This window comes from Zootermopsis nevadensis, unplaced genomic scaffold (genome assembly GCF_977971745.1).
Source record: "Zootermopsis nevadensis isolate Lab colony 2312 unplaced genomic scaffold, Znev_1.0 Znev_ptg000006l, whole genome shotgun sequence".
NCBI classification, from domain to species: Eukaryota; Metazoa; Arthropoda; class Insecta; order Blattodea; family Termopsidae; genus Zootermopsis; species Zootermopsis nevadensis.
In genome coordinates, this window is record NW_028259138.1 from 2,442,250 (window position 1) to 2,461,502 (window position 19,253).

Sequence of the window (19,253 nt, forward strand, 5' to 3'; positions counted from 1 at the left end):
ATCTTGAAGACAATGAAAACTGCTTAAAGTATACAATTTATCAGCATCAGCACACAATGACTGTAATGTTGTCTACGGGAATTATGCTGTGTGATGCGCTTGCAAAAACACGCGTATTGTACCTTCCTACAACAATTAATTTCACTGATCCATGAAACACATCATTTTGAAAATGGAAGTGGCCAAATTTTTATACTCCAATTTGAACAACACTTCCATTTTATACCACGGAACCCTTCATTGGTCTTAATATGCATCGACGCAGACACAAATCAAAGGATAAAAGAAAACATAGGTTCAAAATTTAGGTTGTGTACATAGTCAACGATATACACATACTAAATTCCTAAAGTTTCCCTCTTGCATTCCGTCACAAATATGCCATATCAAAAAATGGTTATGTACAAGTTACAAACCTTAACTAGACAAGTATCAATTTCTCCACAAGCCTTTAAGACGTTACATTTCTATTAGACCTTCATATAAAGTAGGTTACACGGAGCGATAAACCACACAACTGTAACTGTAAATCAGTCATGCCAATTAATGCAGATCTACCATACCTAGTTTTCTTGAAATCCATAAGGATATCTGAGTGCTGTTATTGCGGACTGACGGCGGGCATAAAACATCCTGAGAGGTGTTTCTGGCCCTTTCCAAACGCTAGTGATTAATGTGTAATGGTGTTTAATACCAGTCGATCATTGTTTTCAACACTACAACAAGGTAATGGAAACATTCTTGTGGGGTCCGATCTCTGTGCCACGTATGAGCAGTCGCATTAGCGCGTTTACTGTCACACGCATGACTGATATGAAAATATACAAAGTGCTTGTGCAACTATGGTCAATATTTGGTCAAAGTAAGTAGGTGTTTATGTAGTACAAGGTCCATTAATGTGCAGCAATGTCGGCACCACTGATCACTGACCACTAAAACGAACAAAGTTTATGGTAAAGTTGCCGCTGTGCGTAGTCTCCACGCCTTGGAGACGCGGGGGCAAACAGGTGGTTGCTGTCACACTCCGGCTGCTTTATGTCAGAAGAAAGATTCTGGATGGCCAATTGGATTAGAGGATGTATAAACTCAGAAGCCGGTCCAGAGGTGGCGATAAAAATGCTTGTTCCAGCCGCAAATTTAACCGCGGCTACTCACTTCACTGAACCACCCTACCTCCGCCTGTTAATGGGGTTCGACGAGTCTCCTCTCCAACGGTTGTTTTATAACTCTTTCCCGGGTATAAAGTGGTCACAACGTGAAGCTCACCAGTCACATACACGTAATACCGAGGCTAAGAATGCATGAGGCTGACCTCAGGTACCTCTGTATTTCTCCATGGCTCGGTGCTTAGTTACAGGGCCGCGTACTAATCAGTTCAATCTGCCTGCCCGTAATACAATGCAATAGCCAATGTCCGTCACGCTTGACCACAATGCGTAAGAAAATAAATACTTCGGACGGTGGCGACTTTCCTCGCAAGAAATGTAAACGAGGCTATGGTGGCGCTTATGTTCCGGCGTCACACTCCAGAACAACATCGATAATGATAGCTGTTCAACAATTGTCGAACTACAGAAATTTTATCCCAATGATCGACTCGAAATAGGTTCCAAGAGGAAAACTATTGTCCACCCCAGATCAAGGGAAGGGGAATTGAGAACCAGAGCCCTCTCTTCAGACACAGTGGTACCTTGAGGTTACCTGTGTGCAGTTCATTGCAGACATGTTATCACTTTAAGATGACTGTCTTTTGGGCTGCTGCGCCTTGTAGTCAGGGTGATGATAGCCCTGATGATGGAGGCAGCAAGCACCTCTGAAACGTCGGTAAGCTTCTACCTGACTACGGGTCACAACAACCCAGAAGAGAGTCATCTTCATACTCGCAATTGTGAAAACCTAAAATCTCACACATTATCCCTTATAGTTAAGCAGCTTCACTCGAAATCAAACATACTTTTCTATTTCTTTTGATTTTAATATGGTTAATGAAAACAATTTGCGTATTTTACTTCAGAGTATCTGCCACCCTGTACTCTTTAAAAACGAAGACAATAATAAAAATCTAAAACTGTTAAAATCATTCAGAGCCGGGGTTCAAAACCTTCTTTTGCCTGGTACTCCTGATGAAGTCAAAGAAAAGATACTTGGAAAATACACAACCCACATTTGCATTGCAATGAGAAACGAAAGTACGTAGTACTGCTTGGTTACGTTAATTTGAAATGCGAAAAGTATGTAAACTAATTATACTGCAATAAGGTCCAATAGTTTTGCTACCCGCTGCACCACACTGTATATGAATGAGGATTTATGGTACCCCTGGAAAGCATATCTGGTACCACAAGGGATGCCGGTACCACATGATAACCATAATTTAAACACTACTGCCATCATTTATGCTTCTACGTTATAATAATCTGGAGGAAAAGTAAATGGCGTTGTTTTGTTTTTAATCATTATCGTTGTTTTTGTTAAAAACATAGGCCTACAACTTTTGTCAGAATGCAAATAAAATTTGAATTATGTTTGGTAACATCTTACAGGAGAACTGTAACTTTCCGGCCCAGTGTAAGAAAATAATAAGATATCCCGCATGACCAAAGTTGTACATAAATCTGAGTGGGTCAAATGGTGTTGCCAGAGCACAGGCCATCCTGCCACTTCGATTACTTCTTCATCATACGTGTAAAGCGGGCCAGCGTACACTACACGGAACGAAAACCAGAAAGGCGTACGTCGTATGCACTACGACGACGTGTTTACTTTCAGGTCAAATTTGACATTGAATGAGTTTTGATGGATGCATCCTGTTGTCGGTTGGTCGTTTGGTTGACAATATTTGGTTAGAGACTTTTCATGTCAATATTTATTAATAATCCACTACATGTTTCGACCGTCATTGGTCACCTTCATGTGGTTTTATTTGAGTGTTGAAACTAATAGATAAGTCCGTATGAACTGAATAAGTTACAGCTTTAGGCCTGGTCACTTGAAGGGCCTCCAAATACTGAGAATTCTTTAAGATAAATTGAATATATTTAGGGGCCGTAAATCTAAAGACTGCAGTCAAGCAAACACAAATTAGAATGAAATCAACAGAGTTTGGAATATTTTAGTAACTAAAGTTGAATGTAGACTAGCCTCAAGCTGGCCAAAGATTTCGTTTATGTTAAATTATTCCTGTCATTAAAAAGCCTGCTCAGATAATTGTTTCAACAAAATACTTCGATATTTACTAATATTCTTTTATTGTTTCAATGTTAAGGAGACGGTCATCTTTATCATGGCTTAGGGCCTCGTGATCAGAGATTCAGTTTAACTGGATAACACAGACAGTATGTGACACAGACTACAAAATAGACATGTGAGAATACATAACTAACTAACCAGATGGCTTACGGAACCCGAAGGTTCATCACGGAATTAACCAAAGACCTCCACCGGATCCTGTCCTGGGCCAAGAAAATCCAGTCTCCTTCAACTCCTATCTCCCATAGATCCTCATTGATATTATCCTCCCATCTACGTCTAGGTCTCCCCAGCTGTCTCTTCCCCTCGGGCTTCCCGACCAATACCCGGTGCACACCTCTTGTCCCATCCATGCGCGCTACATGCCCCGCCTATCTCATTCTTCTTGACTTAATCACACTGACGATATTGGGGGAGGAATATAAATTTTTAAGCTCATCACTATGCAGTTTTCTCCATACCCCATCCTCTTCTCTCTTAGGCCCAAATATCCTCCTCAACACCCTATTCTCAAACACCTTCAATCTGTATTTCTCCCTCAGAGTGAGAGACCACGTTTCGCACCCTTACAACACAACAGGCAAAATGATTTTGTATATTTTAGTCTTCAGGTGAGAATGCATAGGCGTAATATCTCCGTCACACTACTAAGTAACGTAAGCACTAAAATGTCATTCCTGCGATCCTCCAGGGAAACAAGTAGTAAATCTGGAAATCCCCAATGTGGAGTTAGAACTGAGTTTATGCAAGGTTTGCTGGCGTCGTTATAACGCTGGCGAGGTCTGCAGGACTGAACGGTACATGAGTTTCCTAACCACGGCGGAATTCGGTCACATGGAAAATAACTGTTGAGTAGGTGCACAGAACTGTTAAGGCTAAAAGCAGACGTCAGCAATCAGATTCCTAAGCCTCGCGTTTCGTGTTTCACCAAATATTGTTTGGGTACGAGATACGAGGTTCTTACGGTGGTGAGGACGACGATGTTCTGAGTTCCGACGCCATAGACACCAGCGTTTCGGAGAAACATACTGCTCTGATGAATGGAGACAGTATGTTCGCGAAACGCTGGGATATACTTACGAGGCTACACGGCTTCACAACCCAGAAGAGCAATATCTTCATTATCAGCGTGATCAAATCAACTATGATGGGCGGGACGTGTAGAGCGCGTGGTGAAGATGAAAAACGCTGGGAAAGTGAAAATATTGGAAAATCTGAAAGAAAGATACCAGTTTGGAAACCTAGTTTAATGTAATTATTTTCTGAAAATATTCTTAAATAAAGTGTGAAACGTACAGAGTGCTTTTAAATGGCTCGTGATACGGTCCATTGGAGGGTCTTGGTGTACGCAGTTATGGACTAAAAGGTTCCATAAAGGACTGGGAGCTTAGCGACTATCAGCTTCCCAAGAAGCCCTCTGCTTCATATAATTAGTGTAGCTCAACCGGTGTGAATTTTTTCAAGTCAAATGCGTGTCTACATTTTGAGCATCTGACAATAACGACAATTTGTTCAGCCTTCTTCTGTCATCTCATCAGTCTGCACCGCTGTTTTTGTCAAATTCCTGCAGCCTCTGTGTTTATCATTGGATTGCTATGCTTTTTTTAGAATAAACTTTTGTAGTTCTTAATATTTTATGCTTCACTCTTGCCTTTTAAAATATGGTTTGTCATAACATTTTCATGAAATATAATGCATATTACAAAGAAACTTATAAAATTGAAAAGTGTAACGAAATATGAAGACTAGCATAATCACATGTTATGCATAGGCTTACAAAGAAAACTTTTCAGTAAATATAAATTTTTATTTGGCCACTGGACTATCCTGTAAGATACGGGTGCCGTAAACTGCATGACCACCGCCATCGGTCAAAAGAAAATTGTATTGTAGGTCTACTTATTTATGTGTGATACCTTGTGACTGGCTGTTATCAAGTACAGCAACAAGCAAGAGTGGAAATGTGCAACACTCCGCATAAGACTGCCTTCCAGCCTTGTGACAAAGTTGTTCAGAAGTCTTAACGAGCGTCTTCAAACGAAACATCGACATACGCAGTTCCGCTACGTCTTTAATGTCAGGTTTGGTGCTCGGCGAAGGAGACCGGGTTCAGGTTCACTGACTCAAAATGTCACAAATGCTACGAGAATAGCTCTCAGCTGTTTGAACATACCACTCTGTTTCTCGCCACGAACAGGTGTTAATGCCTCTAGCTATCCGTGTGGTGAATTTGTTAAAATTACCTCTTACCCAGTTGTCTCCAGTTCGGTTATGAAGATAGACTGACATACATCTGTCTCAGAGAGTCCAACATCACAATTTCTCCTCACGTAGATTATACTTCTGGCCTTCATTCTGGTACAGTGATTTTTCCGACACCTGATATGAATCCTTTGATGGAGCATGAGGCCTTTCCGAATAAAGGACAAGTTAGCAGAACGAAAATAATAATTTACTTTCATGATAACAGTAATCTCAGCCCGAAGGCCACCTATCCTGAGGTTTATACGACGTTTTGTGCAACTGACTGCGTCGTTAAATAAAAACAAGTAAATGTAAACATAGTTCGCAGTTACTGTGTGCATGGTATACGTGCTTACAGCCCACGCTGCAAATGCTGCAATACGAGCTGTCGACCAGTTTCGTTCCGCCTATGTGAGGGAGGCCGAGAACTGACGCCAAGAAAGAAAATGGGTTCGGTGCTGTTTTGCAGTACGTATTTGGAGAAAATAACAGATATTTTCTTCAGACACGGTTTACTCCCTGGATAAAATACATACACGACGTTTCGGAACAGAAGGCTGGAGAAAGCAGCAAATGTGGAATTTCAGAATTTGTCACCTTCACCTGATAAGAGGAGGGTGATAAAATTAATACGAAAAAGGCGAGGCATATAGGACAGATGGGGGAGACAAAACTTTAAACCTCAGGATTCAATAAAACCCGGGAATTCTTGACCGTCTGAATAAACATCAGCTTCTCAATAATGATCCCGCAACACCAGGTTAGTTATACGTCACTTCGGAGGCTGATTCTGAATGTGTCTAGGTGGACCTATTTGCCGGACCCGTTAGATGAAACTGGTCCTATCACCGGGTAGTGACGTAGTTCGGATACTTCCTGTATCCTAGTACAAAGGCATTAAAAATTCAGAAGATATCAAGAAACTAACCTTGGACCGATGGTGGTACAGGCCTATGTCTTCGTTTTTAATTTGATTTTTGATCACCCCGTCGCTGCTAGTAGAAATTTCATTTCGGAGGCTTTTAATTCACTGCGAATATTTGCTGTAATAACCCAGGTTTCGTATTCACGTACTACAGCAGACACCAGCATTGTCTTCACAATTTCAATTGGGTTTCTTAGTCAGATACCACCAGGTGTCTGGATTGAACAGATGCAAACTCGTTGGATTTCATTATATGGTGTATTACGAAATGTAAATTCCTATTTTAAGTTCAGATCTTAGGCTTGCATAACTTACAAAATGATCGTGAATGTTGAATAGGTACCGATACCCAAAATGTTGATTGTGGTTGAATTCAAGACAATGTCTCGGCATTGACCTGTGAAGTCGAATCCTTGAGATACCTCCGTCTAGATAACAGGTAACGCAGCCAATAATTAAAGCTGTAAAAGAGGCAGAACCTGTTCCCCAAACTAACAACTACCGGTATCCTTGCGTGCTTGCAAACTAACTAACTAGATGGCTTACGGTACCCGAAGGTTCATCACCAAATTAACCAAAGTCCTCCACAGGATCCAGTCTCCTTCAACTCCTATCTCCAATAGATCCCGCCTGGGATTATCCTCCCATCTACGTCTAGGTCTCCCCAGAGGTCTTTTCCCCTCGGGCTTCCTGACCAATACCCGGTGAACACATCTTGCCCCTTCCATGCGCGCCACATGACCCGCCCATCTCATTCTTCTTTACTTATCACCATGACAATATTTGGTGAGAAGTATAAATTTTTAAGCTCATCATTATGCAGTTTTCTCCATACCTCATCGTCTTCCCTCCTAGGCCCAAATATCCTCCTCAACACCCTATTATCAAACACCTGCAATCTATGTTCCTATGTGCTATTAAGAATAAGAATTAGAATATTCGTTGTGAACTGTGTTTACATTGGTAAGAATTTGTTTACAGATTTAAACGCAGTCTGGCTCACACCGAACTTAGATTACCTGAAATACTTTATCGGCGCGAAATCTGGACTATTAAAACAAGGATTTGTTATAAATTACAATCTTCAGAAATTAAATGTCTGCTGGCTCTAAAGGGATGTAGGAAAACAGACAAAATTAGAAACGAATGTTATAGATATTTCCCAGCAAAGAAAAAATAAAATAAAAATAATAATTGCAAGAACGTAAAGAGGAAGGATGGAGGCTGACCTATTCCTAAGCAGATTTTGAAGTACGACCCAAAGAGAAGATGGTATGTGGGTAGACCAAGAAACAAAAACTGACTGAGGCCGGAAAAGGATATTAGCCTAACCGTGAAGTGAATTAAAACACCTACTTAGCTGGACACGCGGCTAGATAAAAGAAAAAAATCAAATACGGTAGAAACTTAAATTGGAAGGGACTGCATATACAGCAAAAGATGGAGGTAGACAAAATGGGTGGAAGCAGGTGACTGAACATACGTAGATCCTAAACCAGCAATGGGAAGATGAAAGAGACGTATTAGTCTAGTATGAACACAACATCTTGGATGTTTTTGTGAAATATGATAACTTTCAAGACGGAATAACATTACACTCAGTCTTTAAAACATAAATGACGACATTTAGGTCGTACTTTCTACTAATACAACTAAACAGAATTTGAACTGCGTGTATATAATGCGTGAGTTTTGGCGATGTATTTGGAGGAAAGAAGTGGATATTATTTCCGGACAAATACGGTAATCAGCACTGCAAAAAAGAACCATGGTTAGCAGGGTTGGCACATTGAATGTATTGGCCATGGAAAGTGAAAGCCTCTGTTTACAAAACCGTGTCAACTGCATTTCTATTTTAAAAGCGTCTTCACTTGTTTCCCCTCGGTGAACACTACTTACAGATCGAACACAACGTAGTCAGGAATTTGTGCATGGTATTGTCGAGAATGAGATGTGGAACACGCGCCATTACCTCGCTGGGCTACACTATGCATGTATGCATGTACGTATCCATCTATCTGAGATTTCAGGTTCTCACGGCGGGGAGTACGAAGATTACTTGTCTTCTGGGTTGTTGCGCTATGTGGTCTGGTAGGAGTTTACTGGCGTTTCGGAGGTGCTACGTGATGACAGAGGTAGAAAGCATCTCTTTAAGTTCGGTACACTTGTACCTGAATACGCAGCTCAACACCCCAAAAGACAGTGATCTTTAGCCATCTGTCTACCTGCCAAATTGTTTATTGATCTTTTTGTCTTTCTCGTTCCTTCTTTCTACTTGTCTGCCTATGTTTCTTCTCTCTTCTTCCTTCCGGTTGAAACCTAATAGATTGCCCATGCTCTTTTACGTATGAAACTCGGAAAGAAATGGAGTGTTGTAGGCTGTGGTCTCTCCAGCGTCTAGAATAAACTGCTCATACATCTTAACGCTGTGTAGCGGTATGGCGCAGGCAGTGTATTTAACATTCGGCTACAGTTCTTGGACTGCAGCCGATATAGTACCATCGAGCGCGGTTCATTCCATATTCCTACAATAAAAAAATAATCGAGCTACAGAAAGTCGTGGTTATCACTCCTGCTTCGTATTATGGAGTTCCCGGGTTCAAATCAGTGCTCGGAGACCAGCTAGAATGAATGAAATGTCTGTCTTGGTTTTACTCAGCGAATCCAAGCAAATGTCGGAATAGTACCTTAAATTAGGCGCTCCCTTCCACATCCTTTCCAATTCATCACTGTCATCTTTTCATTCGATACTTTAGTCTGAGCTATAAAAAAGCTGAGATGATCGTTCGTGGCATGAAAAATCTTGTAAATGGAGACAGAAACGTATCTTAGATGGTACTGGACTAGCCATGTGCGCTGTAAGACAACTATAATGCAGCAAGAATGAAGCTGCTACTTTCAGAAAACAAGGCTCCGATAATATAAAACAGGGGGAAATACATATCATTAAAGCAAATTTGAAAATTTCGTACAAAGGAGAAAAGTGTAAACTGCTTTCGCTGGCTTCTTACGCATGAACAATATAATCATAATGTACGTTTACGGTCCAATTTTTCTTCGCACGGACGACACCATTGGAAGTAAGAGCGCAAAACTTTACATAGGCAGGCTAGTTTATTCTTAATGTCGGATGCACTTGACTTTCATTCGCACCCGCGAACAGCAGGAAGGATTCAGACATGCACGAGTGTCCCTTTATACCTCTCCCACCTTCAGTTCTACAAAACGAGAGACATTTTAATTGTTCTATTCTTCTGCGATGAGTAAGCAAGCTTGAAGATTGCTTTTCCGTTCACGACCTACTTGTCTCTCGTCTGCTGCTTCTGCCATTTTTACACCACACTCAATATCAACTGTATGTTCATACTATTTCATTATTACATCATTATGATTATTATTATGTCAAATTATCCTATGGTCGCTTCTTATAACTATCTTCCCCACTCAATCTTGGTCTTAAATTAACCTTCGGTTGTATACTTCCTTGACTCCTAGGCGTAATTATGGTGAAGGAGGTTATTTGTTGCTTTGCTATACTTTATCTGCATACTGTGATTGGTCAAGTGTTCTTGACGAAAATTCTGTAGTCTCTGCAGTTTGTAATCTCACTATTAACGCGTCGGAGGCTGTTAACGAGGCCATACCGTTTGTATTACCTAAAGGTTCTGTCTTTCCTCACTGGATTTCCAAATCCCCTATACTGTACGTTACATTAAGAAGGAAAATATTTTACGAATTATAAGAAATCTAAATGTGATTGCCAGAAAAGTTTTTTCATATTATCATAAACTAGTCAAAAATGTTATTATGGATAAACAACACTGGTTAAAAATTATGGGTGGCAATCTGGGGACCTAAAGAAAGGACTAAGTGCAGAGTATAATACACCAACTCCTGTGAAACCAACATTCAGTGTAGTGTTACTACTTATGGTTTTGTATAGAATTCATCTTCATATTCTGTTTAAAACCATATTATTTTTTGAGATCATACGAATTAATTCCCATTTTGCCACTCATGATGACCTCTTGAAGTCGAAACGCGTTTGGCATTAGGGTAATTTATAGTGTAAACAATTTTTTGTTCTCTTATTTCTATATTCTAATACACTACACGGTTTGCAAAGTTTTAATTTTAAAGGGAATGATCAACCTGTTACCAAATTAAAGTAGGAGACAAAATTATTATGCAGAGGCCTTTGTAGACCACTTTGCTGTATTTTAAATCTTCCTCCTCTGTTATTACTCCGATATTTCTTACTCGTTTGTTTTATTTTTTTAACAACGCACGAGGAAGACGATAAATGCATACCGCTGCAAAACCTGAAAGAAAGAGATAACTTGGGCAACGTAGGCACAGATGGAAGGTAGTATTAAAATGGGATACTAAAGAAATAGGATGTGAGAGTGTGAACTGGATACGTTTCTGGACGGACTCTTGTGAACCTTCGAGTTCCATAAAAGATGAATCTTTTGACGAGCTCAACTATAGTACTGTCACTTTCTGAGGAGGAACTCTCACCCGTGCAGTTATTAAAGTCAACGCATTATGCTGGTAGATCCTTTATATTATTTTTGTAACCACCGAAATACATGATTTACCGGTGTAAGAAAAGCGTGGACCATAGATTCATGAGTGAAAACTAGTCTTTATACGAAGACACATAAATCGGGGACAGACATGTAGCCCTGCTGTGAACACTCTCAAGGCGTTGAATGTACAGCTTGATCTCCAGAATTGCATCCTTGAACAATGCACGAGTAAGCAGTGCATTATCACATTTTCAACCGACACCCCTGACTTTGCAAAGTTTGTCACTAGTGCAGAATAAACTATTTCTGACACCACAGCGTAATGTGTCAGCGATTTCCAGCAGAACATTATACTGGCCTGGTTCTACTAACCATCCAAGGACCCCAGATGGTTATGTATTTCTCATATCCGTAATGCGTGCTACATGTCAATCCATTTAACGCACCTCCATTTCATCACCCTGAAATATGGTAAAGAACACTAAAGTATTTTTCTCCGTGCTCTAAGTTATTTTATTTCTTAAGCCCACTGGAAGCATATTCATACGAGGTGCGATCAGAAAGTTTACAGACTGTCAATAGAGGGCGAACCGGATGTAGTACGAGCTTCTGCCGCTAGGGGGTGCGGCCTACATTCATAGTGAATCAATGTGCCAGCAAGCATAATCGAATTAGCATTTGTTTCTTAGTTACGGGCGTTTTGGTAGTGCATTACACCGACCCTCCTGCGATTTCAGAATGGCGTGTGCATCAAATTTTGCCAAAGACTCGCCAAAACGGCTACGGAAACCTATGAAATGCTAAAGCAAGCATTTCGGGAGTCCGCAATGGGTCGTGCACAAACTTTTGTGTGGCATTCACGTTTTAAAAATGGCCGAACCTCTGTCGATGATGACGAGCGTTCTGGACGACCATCTTCGAGCACAACGCCCGAAAATGTTACGAAGATTCGGCAGGCCATTCACGAAGATCGACGTCGTACCATCAACGACTTGTGCGACATTGTTGGGATAGGCTATGGGACCTGTCAGCTGATTCTAAAGGAAAAACTCCACATGCGACGCATCATGACAACGCGCCAGCGCACACCGCCCTCAAAGTTCGGCAGTTTTTGGACTCAAACACCATGGCCGTCATCCCGCACCCTCCTTATTCGCCGTGTGACTTCTTCCTCTTCCCAAAGATGAAAATTCAGCTAAAGGGAAGGAGATTTGAGACGATAGAAGAGATTCAGGCAGAATCGCAGATGGTGCTTGACAGGCTGACAAAGAAAGATTTCCAGGGATGCTTCCAGGCTTGGCAGCGGCGCTGGGATCGTTGTGTTCACTCCCAGGGGAACTACGTCGAGGGTGATGGATGAATTTAATACCTAAGATAAGTGTACGGGTTTTTATAGGCGCAGTCTATAAACTTTCCGATCGCACCTCGTACGTTAATTTTATGCATTATATATAAAATAAATTAAATGTATGCTAAAATAAAAAGTTTTCTGGATGTTTTCCATCTCCAATAAAATCATGAAATTGCACGACGTTTCGGAGATGGGACTCTATCTAGGGTCCGGAGATAGGGATTAGCTCTATCGATTGGGCCCAACTGAGTAGGGATACCTGAAGACGCAGATAGAGTCCCATCTCCGAAACGTCGTGCAATTTTATGATTTTATTAGACAATGGAAAACATCCAGAAAACATTTTATTCTAAAAACGCACCATCGTCACAAACTTTCAGATTTGAGCTAAATGTAGGCTGATTACCAGCTCTCTGACACAGATAATACTGTGATATATTGACCAACAGAAACGATGGCTGATTTCTCTCTCTCTCTCTCTCTCCTGTTTGCCTAATATCACGTGACCTCGTCAGCCAACAAATTTCAGTTACTTGCCGTACACTCGGGTCGTTAGTGTATAAAGTATGCAGTTACTTCAACCGTGAAACAGAAGCCTCCATGCCAGTCCACGACGTTGCCAACGCGCAAGAACGCCAGCTGAAGCGAAATGAGAATTTGAAGTATGCAACGAATTAATAGCGAGGGCAACATCGCTATTTGTATTTCTCTCTCACTCTCTCTTTGCGCGCCATTCGCCTTCGTTCTTGTCTGTCACTTTAGTAGAACGAAACGCCATTAATATCAAAAATAGCCACTAAGCACGATACTAAGCCAGTTCCATACACCTGCCATCCTCAGAGCCCATTTCCTTAACATCAGTTTCTTTATAGGATTTGATACATTCGCGGCGAGTACAAACAATAAAATCTTCTCGAGCAATCAGCCGCGTCAACTGGTCAACTGATTAATTCTTATTACGAAACGATAATGTATCAAATGTTAAAAGATTTTATAAATCGAATAAAAAGGAAGATGATAGTGAATGACAGCTGTCAATATAGCTTGAGAATTATTTAAAGGAATTGGTCGTGGCATATTTTAAGGTAGGTCTACTTTCCAGAACTCAACTTAGATACTGAGGGGGAAAATGCCGATATAGTCGGTCCCACGCCGAGATTCGAACCGGGTATCTCCAGACTACAAGTCTGGAACCTCACAAAGAAATACAGAAGGAACACATTTTACACCTTTTTGGAACAAATATCATCATTTATATGCTTCAGTCCTTATATAGATAGGAAACGGTAAGAGTCTGAACCAATAAGAAGAATTTTTTTCCTAATTTAAACTCCGCTTAACTCAAATCGGGCGCGCACCACACTTTTAAAAGTAGGCTTGTGGTAAATGACGGGTTAGAAACCTGACTTAAAATTTTGCAACGGATCTCCACCCTATAATGCGGAAAAATGCAAATTAGCTGATCACCATAACCGTGCTTTCTTTTGCATGAATCTCGTGATCTACGAGGGTGCAAGCAATACGATAAAACGTGCCTTGGTAGATCCAAAAATATCTGGTGGTATCTGCTTAATTACGACCGTTTTACACTTAATTGTCTACTGTTCCCTCTCGATTAACGCCCAGTGTTAATTAACTCAGTAACCACTATCACTCAGTAGCATGTTCTTTCTTCACTGCTAGCTAAGAGTGAAGCTTTTATTCCAGCGACTTTTTTGTTGTTGAAAGAGTCAAACCTGCTAAGTCGTTTAAATTATTTCCAATTAGAACGCCAAACAAGTCACTTTTTTTGCAGAAAATTCATAATGACAGAGCAGAACAGAATAAAGAGGTAAAGAACCAAGTTCAATGTCGTGAGACTTTAGAATCTCACGGCAGCGAGTATGAAGGCTGTCTTCCGGGTTGCTGCACCGTATAGTGTGGTAGAAGTCTGCCGACGTTTCAGGGGTGCTTGCTGCCTCCATCATCAGAACTTTGCGTAAAGTCCTGATGCTGGAAGCAGCAAGCACCTGTGAAACGTCGGTAAACTGCTATCGCACTACAAGGCGTAAGAACCCTGAAGACAGCAGCCATCTTCAAGTTCAATGTCTGCCCTAAAGAACTCCAAGCAGGTGCAGGGCTATCTTTCGACGGATGACAGCTGTACGTACTCCCCATAAAGAGAACGAATGTAGGGGAAGGTCGCCGCTGTCCAAATGTTTTATCTAATATTTTACATGACCAGACCTTCTGTTATGTAATCGGCAAAACACGTCATCTGATGCCCGAAGGACGAAATCTCGGGAACATTTATGATGAAAACAAGGACGAAACAAGATGGATAATGATGACATTGATAACTGCAGACCTGTAAGATTTGAGGTTTTCGCAGCGGTGAGTATGAAGATTTCTGTCTTCTGGGTTGTTGCCCTGATGACGGAGGCAGTATAACCTCTGAAACGTTGGTAAACATCTACCACACTACACAGCGCAACAACCCAGAAGTCAGAAATCTTCAACTGCAGAACTCTTCGCGCATAAAATATACTCCAAATAATGCATGTTTGTCTGCCCGTCCGTATTTTTATCTCTATAATGTCCTAAATAGTAGTTGCAGATCTTGGTGACAATCATATTTATGACACTTTTACGTTAAGGAAATACTGATAAAGTTCGATTTGAACTTTATGTAAAGTAAGATAGTGTAATTGCGTCATATTGTGAATATTATAACAATTATTTATTTTAATCCGTCTGATCACAATATTTAAAATTTCTTATAATTAAGATAATAAAATATCATTCATGTTCCGTATCGATTGATCGATTTACATTTCAGAACATTTACACAACATGTTTCAGTTTTTATAAAACCATCATCAGGTGTAAAATATATCTAAGAACTTAAAACTCAATTATGATTTCTGTAGTTTTTTGGTGATGTTTCATTACGTTTGTTTTTCCATTTTTGGGGGAAGGTGTTGTTTTTCTTAAATGTTATTAGATGTACATATCGGCCAAAGATGTAGGAGTGAGTGTCCCGATATGTCCAGAAGTACTAGTGTCTTCGAATAGGTGTGGGTCAATACTGACAGTCAGTATTGAAACATGTTGTGTAAATGTTCCGAAATGTAAATCGATCAATCGATACGGAACATGAATGATATTTTATTATCTTAATTATAAGAAATTTTAAATATTGTGATCAGACGGATTAAAATAAATAATTGTTTATGTAAAGTAGTCTATATTGAACCAAAATAAACATTTCTTCTAAAACGTCAAATATTCACCGAATCAAACACCTTACTAAAAAAAATTGTAGAATTTTAAGGGAAGTGTCATGAAATTTTCGCACTAACAACCACAATTTACTATTCTTATTATGAGCTGTTTCAGCTCAGTCAGACTGACAACAGACAGCTTTGATGACCGGGGCTCAACACCGGGTAGGGGTGTTCGATTTTTCTCTTCCACCACTAAGTCACCTCCTGTCCAATGGAGATGACTGTCTTCTGGGATGTTGCACCGTATAGTCAGGCAGAAGTCTACCAGACTACATGGAGCAACATCCCAGCCTCTCCTATGTCTACCAGCCACTGGAGCATGAATATGAGGCTGGCCGACCACTCACCTCGATCTGTCGTTGAGGACGCTAGCTTTTTCTTCGCGTCCTTCTAAGCGGTGTGTTCATGCTCGGGAGCTATTAATTGCTTTTATTAGAATGCAGATTTCTCAAATCCCATAGTAGGTACCAAAAAAACACAAAAGTAGACAAATCTTCACCTCTGAAATGTAAACGTCTACCAGACTACTCGGCGCAACATCCCAGAAGACATCTTTATTCTCTAGTCCTTGTTAGCTTCTGCACGAGAAGCTTTAAGAACTTGATTTCTTATGTTGGAAATATCCACATGCGTCACGGACTTGTTGCATAACCTATGAAGCACGCAAAGAAAAATGTAAAACACTCCACAGTATATCATCCTCCGGTTGCATGTACCTGATAGCGATATCAGATGTTCACCCGATTTTCTCAATAAGTGTTGGCCCATATGCCATAAAACATAGGCGCGGTACTTTTGCCCGTAGCATTTTTTGATGTGGTGAAATATAAAAAACAGTGATTTCCATTTCTGTGCAGTGATCTATTCAGTATTAGCTTTGTACATGCAAAAAAATGGACATCAGAAGCGATGAGATATGCAAAGTCGCAATGAACGCATTTGGAAAATAAATGCAAATTTCAGCACGGAACACGCCTTCCACTCGTTAATAACATATTTCTTAGCAGTGCCTACCGTATTTCGAAAATAAATAAAAAGTAGACCCATGGATCTGATGGAATATGCAAGTTTTGGAATATGTAGCATATGTATTTACTCCTTTAATTTACTGTATATTCAGAAGGATATTAAAGTCCAACAGGGCCCGCCCCAGGTTCATTTTAACATCTAAACAGTTGACATCATGTCCGAATTAATTGTTAGGAATATTAATTTACGGCTTATATGGTATGTAAATAAAGTCTCTTCAGCAGTGCGAATGTTTGATAATTATTTAACAGTGTCTGAACTGAATATATTTTGTAGCAAGTCTTCAACCTTCGAGTATAAAATAATTGCCCACTGCTGTCCTACGATTAGAGATAAAACTATGAACTTACGCTACTCATCTGGCAGCAAAAGCATACCAAATCGGTTTAGAGATTTAGATTCGCTTCGGTAGGTTCCTGGTTCGAATTCCGAGGCTGGCTAACCAAATAGGGCTAAACATGTTTTTGTCAGTTCCTCTAACAAACGGTGTCATCGAACTGCTTCTTTTTCATATCGCACAATCGATCACCGGCCACAGCTTCAAAAGGCTCATATAAAATTTCAGAAATAAAGTAGACCTACGTAAAAAAACTTTTTGTATAGAAAGTCGTTTAATAAAATTTCAAATAATAATTGGGGCAATGGGGATTAAAGTGAAAAATGAAAGTCGTACAGAAAATAAAATGGTATAAAATTACGGCATGACGAATCAGAAGTTTTAAGAACAGAAAATATCAGGACTGAAACGTGTTTCCTGATATCAGTAGCAGGAGTCACACTCGGGGATCAAACGTATTGTGAAGACAATAAGAATAAATTACGTGTGTATAACATAGACACAGAATTTCGGACTGCAGAAATGGACCTAAATGGTGGGAACTTGTTGGGGGGGGGGGGGGGGGGGGTTATATCTCATTCAAACTTTTGAAAGAAACAAAGAATGCAGGAGGATTTGTAAAAAGATGGATTAACGAAAAGATGTTTTCAATAATTAGTGGGCCGCTTGTTCTAAACCTTGAGTTTCTGATAATGACAATTTATTCGTAACTTACCGACGACTGATGATCGATTGGAACCAAACATTCACATCGTCGTGTAAGTTGTTAACCAGTTTCAGTATGTAAAGAGAAATTGGTAATTATTTTGTGAAATGGTTGGTTTCCTGATAAATATATGCATGGAAACGGCATAATTATCATATTTATTTTGTTGCTTTCGCCCCTCTGTATGCAGTGGGTTCTGGGAGCTCCTTAGGGAGGCAAAGCGTGAAGCTGCTACTGACTCTCACCGAGTGCCAAGGTTAATTAAGAGCAGGCCTTTTTGGAGTTTCGCAAACAGACGATTTTGCAATTTTCATCTATCACGATCTGAAACTCAAAAACTGTGGTTCATGACACAGTCATTGAATTCGGTACACAAATGAAATAGGTTAACTGGAATGTTTTTGACGAAACCCACATGGACTTTATGTCCGTAGACCAAAAGGTAAATGATTGTCTGATGCATTTCCTACCCAAAATGGCCTCTTCTTCGCCACAATGAGATCATCCCTGGGGCCCACCCAGAATTCTATCCAATGGGTTCTGGGAGCCTCAAGACGACCACTCACCTCCGTGCAGTGCTAGGTTAAGAACGTGTGGAAACATGCCTTCACTTGCCCTCAACACTTCATGACATATTTAAGCACACGGGTAATATGGCATTTTCCTCTGGCAGAATTTGCATGTATGTAGTTCCAAATCTCCATCTGGAAACCCGTCACTTTCGGAAGACGCTTCATGTTTCACACTGTCATTTCGAAATATCGTAACTGTGATTTTTGAAACATATTTTGTGAATATATGCCTTCAGTGTAGTATTTTAGTTTTCACTTCCAGGACAAGATTATGCAAATCAGGACAAATTAAATCCAGGACGGCGCTCCGGTGCGACCTGACAACTCTGGAGTTGACTGGTTGGAAGGTTTTTATACGAAAACTGTGAGGCTAGTCCAGATTTAAGGGCTGACGTAAGCTATTAAAAACATGAACAGAGAAATCGTCGTATAAAACTAAATGTTCCCCAAAGACAGGCACTTGTCACTTATCCACCAAACTAATATCCCCGCGAGCCAATGAAACCCCGTATTAAAAAATAAAAATATGCCGGACTTTATCGTAATACCTCCACCGCAGAGCTGCATCACAGTTCCAAAAGATTGTATATCGAAGTACTACCCATCTGGTCCTCACGTACGCAGTTTTGATGCCAAGAAACAATGACAACGTAGTGTTATATGCTCACCTGAACAAGCGTGGGTTTTGATCCTGTTAATTATCCTTCATAAAATGTCTGGAAGTTAATACACAATTTCTTGATTGCGGACACTGTTATCACTGCAACACAAACACTTCGCTACAACATTCCATGCAGGACTGGCGCCAAAGGAAACTCTCGGTGTCTTGCGTTCTTGTACGCATGCGCAGTACGGCTAAAGGAGCACACCTGTTCTACTGCAGCCACACCGCCTCGAGGATCCGACATTCCTCAGCGCTGCGCGAGAGAATGAACAGTATAGAATGATTTCAACCCTTCTGATCGCTACAATATTTTATAAGTGTTCTCTCTCAGGGCTGGCCAAAGAAGGCGAGTTCCTGCACCAAGTTTGCAAATTGTTA

The 19,253-nt window shown here is 40.4% G+C and overlaps 1 protein-coding gene across 2 annotated transcripts in view; it reads right to left on the minus strand.

Moving 5' to 3' along the window:
• Positions 1 to 19,032, minus strand: part of nahoda (DOMON-like domain-containing protein nahoda) — an 88,684-nt gene extending 69,652 nt beyond the window's left edge. The window contains exon 1 of one of the 2 annotated variants that reach the window (XM_022069286.2): positions 18,880 to 19,031. The gene's annotated coding sequence lies outside the window, so the exon portion shown is untranslated. Of the gene's footprint in view, positions 1 to 18,879 lie in introns of both variants that reach the window. The other variant, XM_087343544.1, reaches the window with a different exon arrangement.
• Between the last annotated feature and the right edge of the window lie 221 nt (positions 19,033 to 19,253).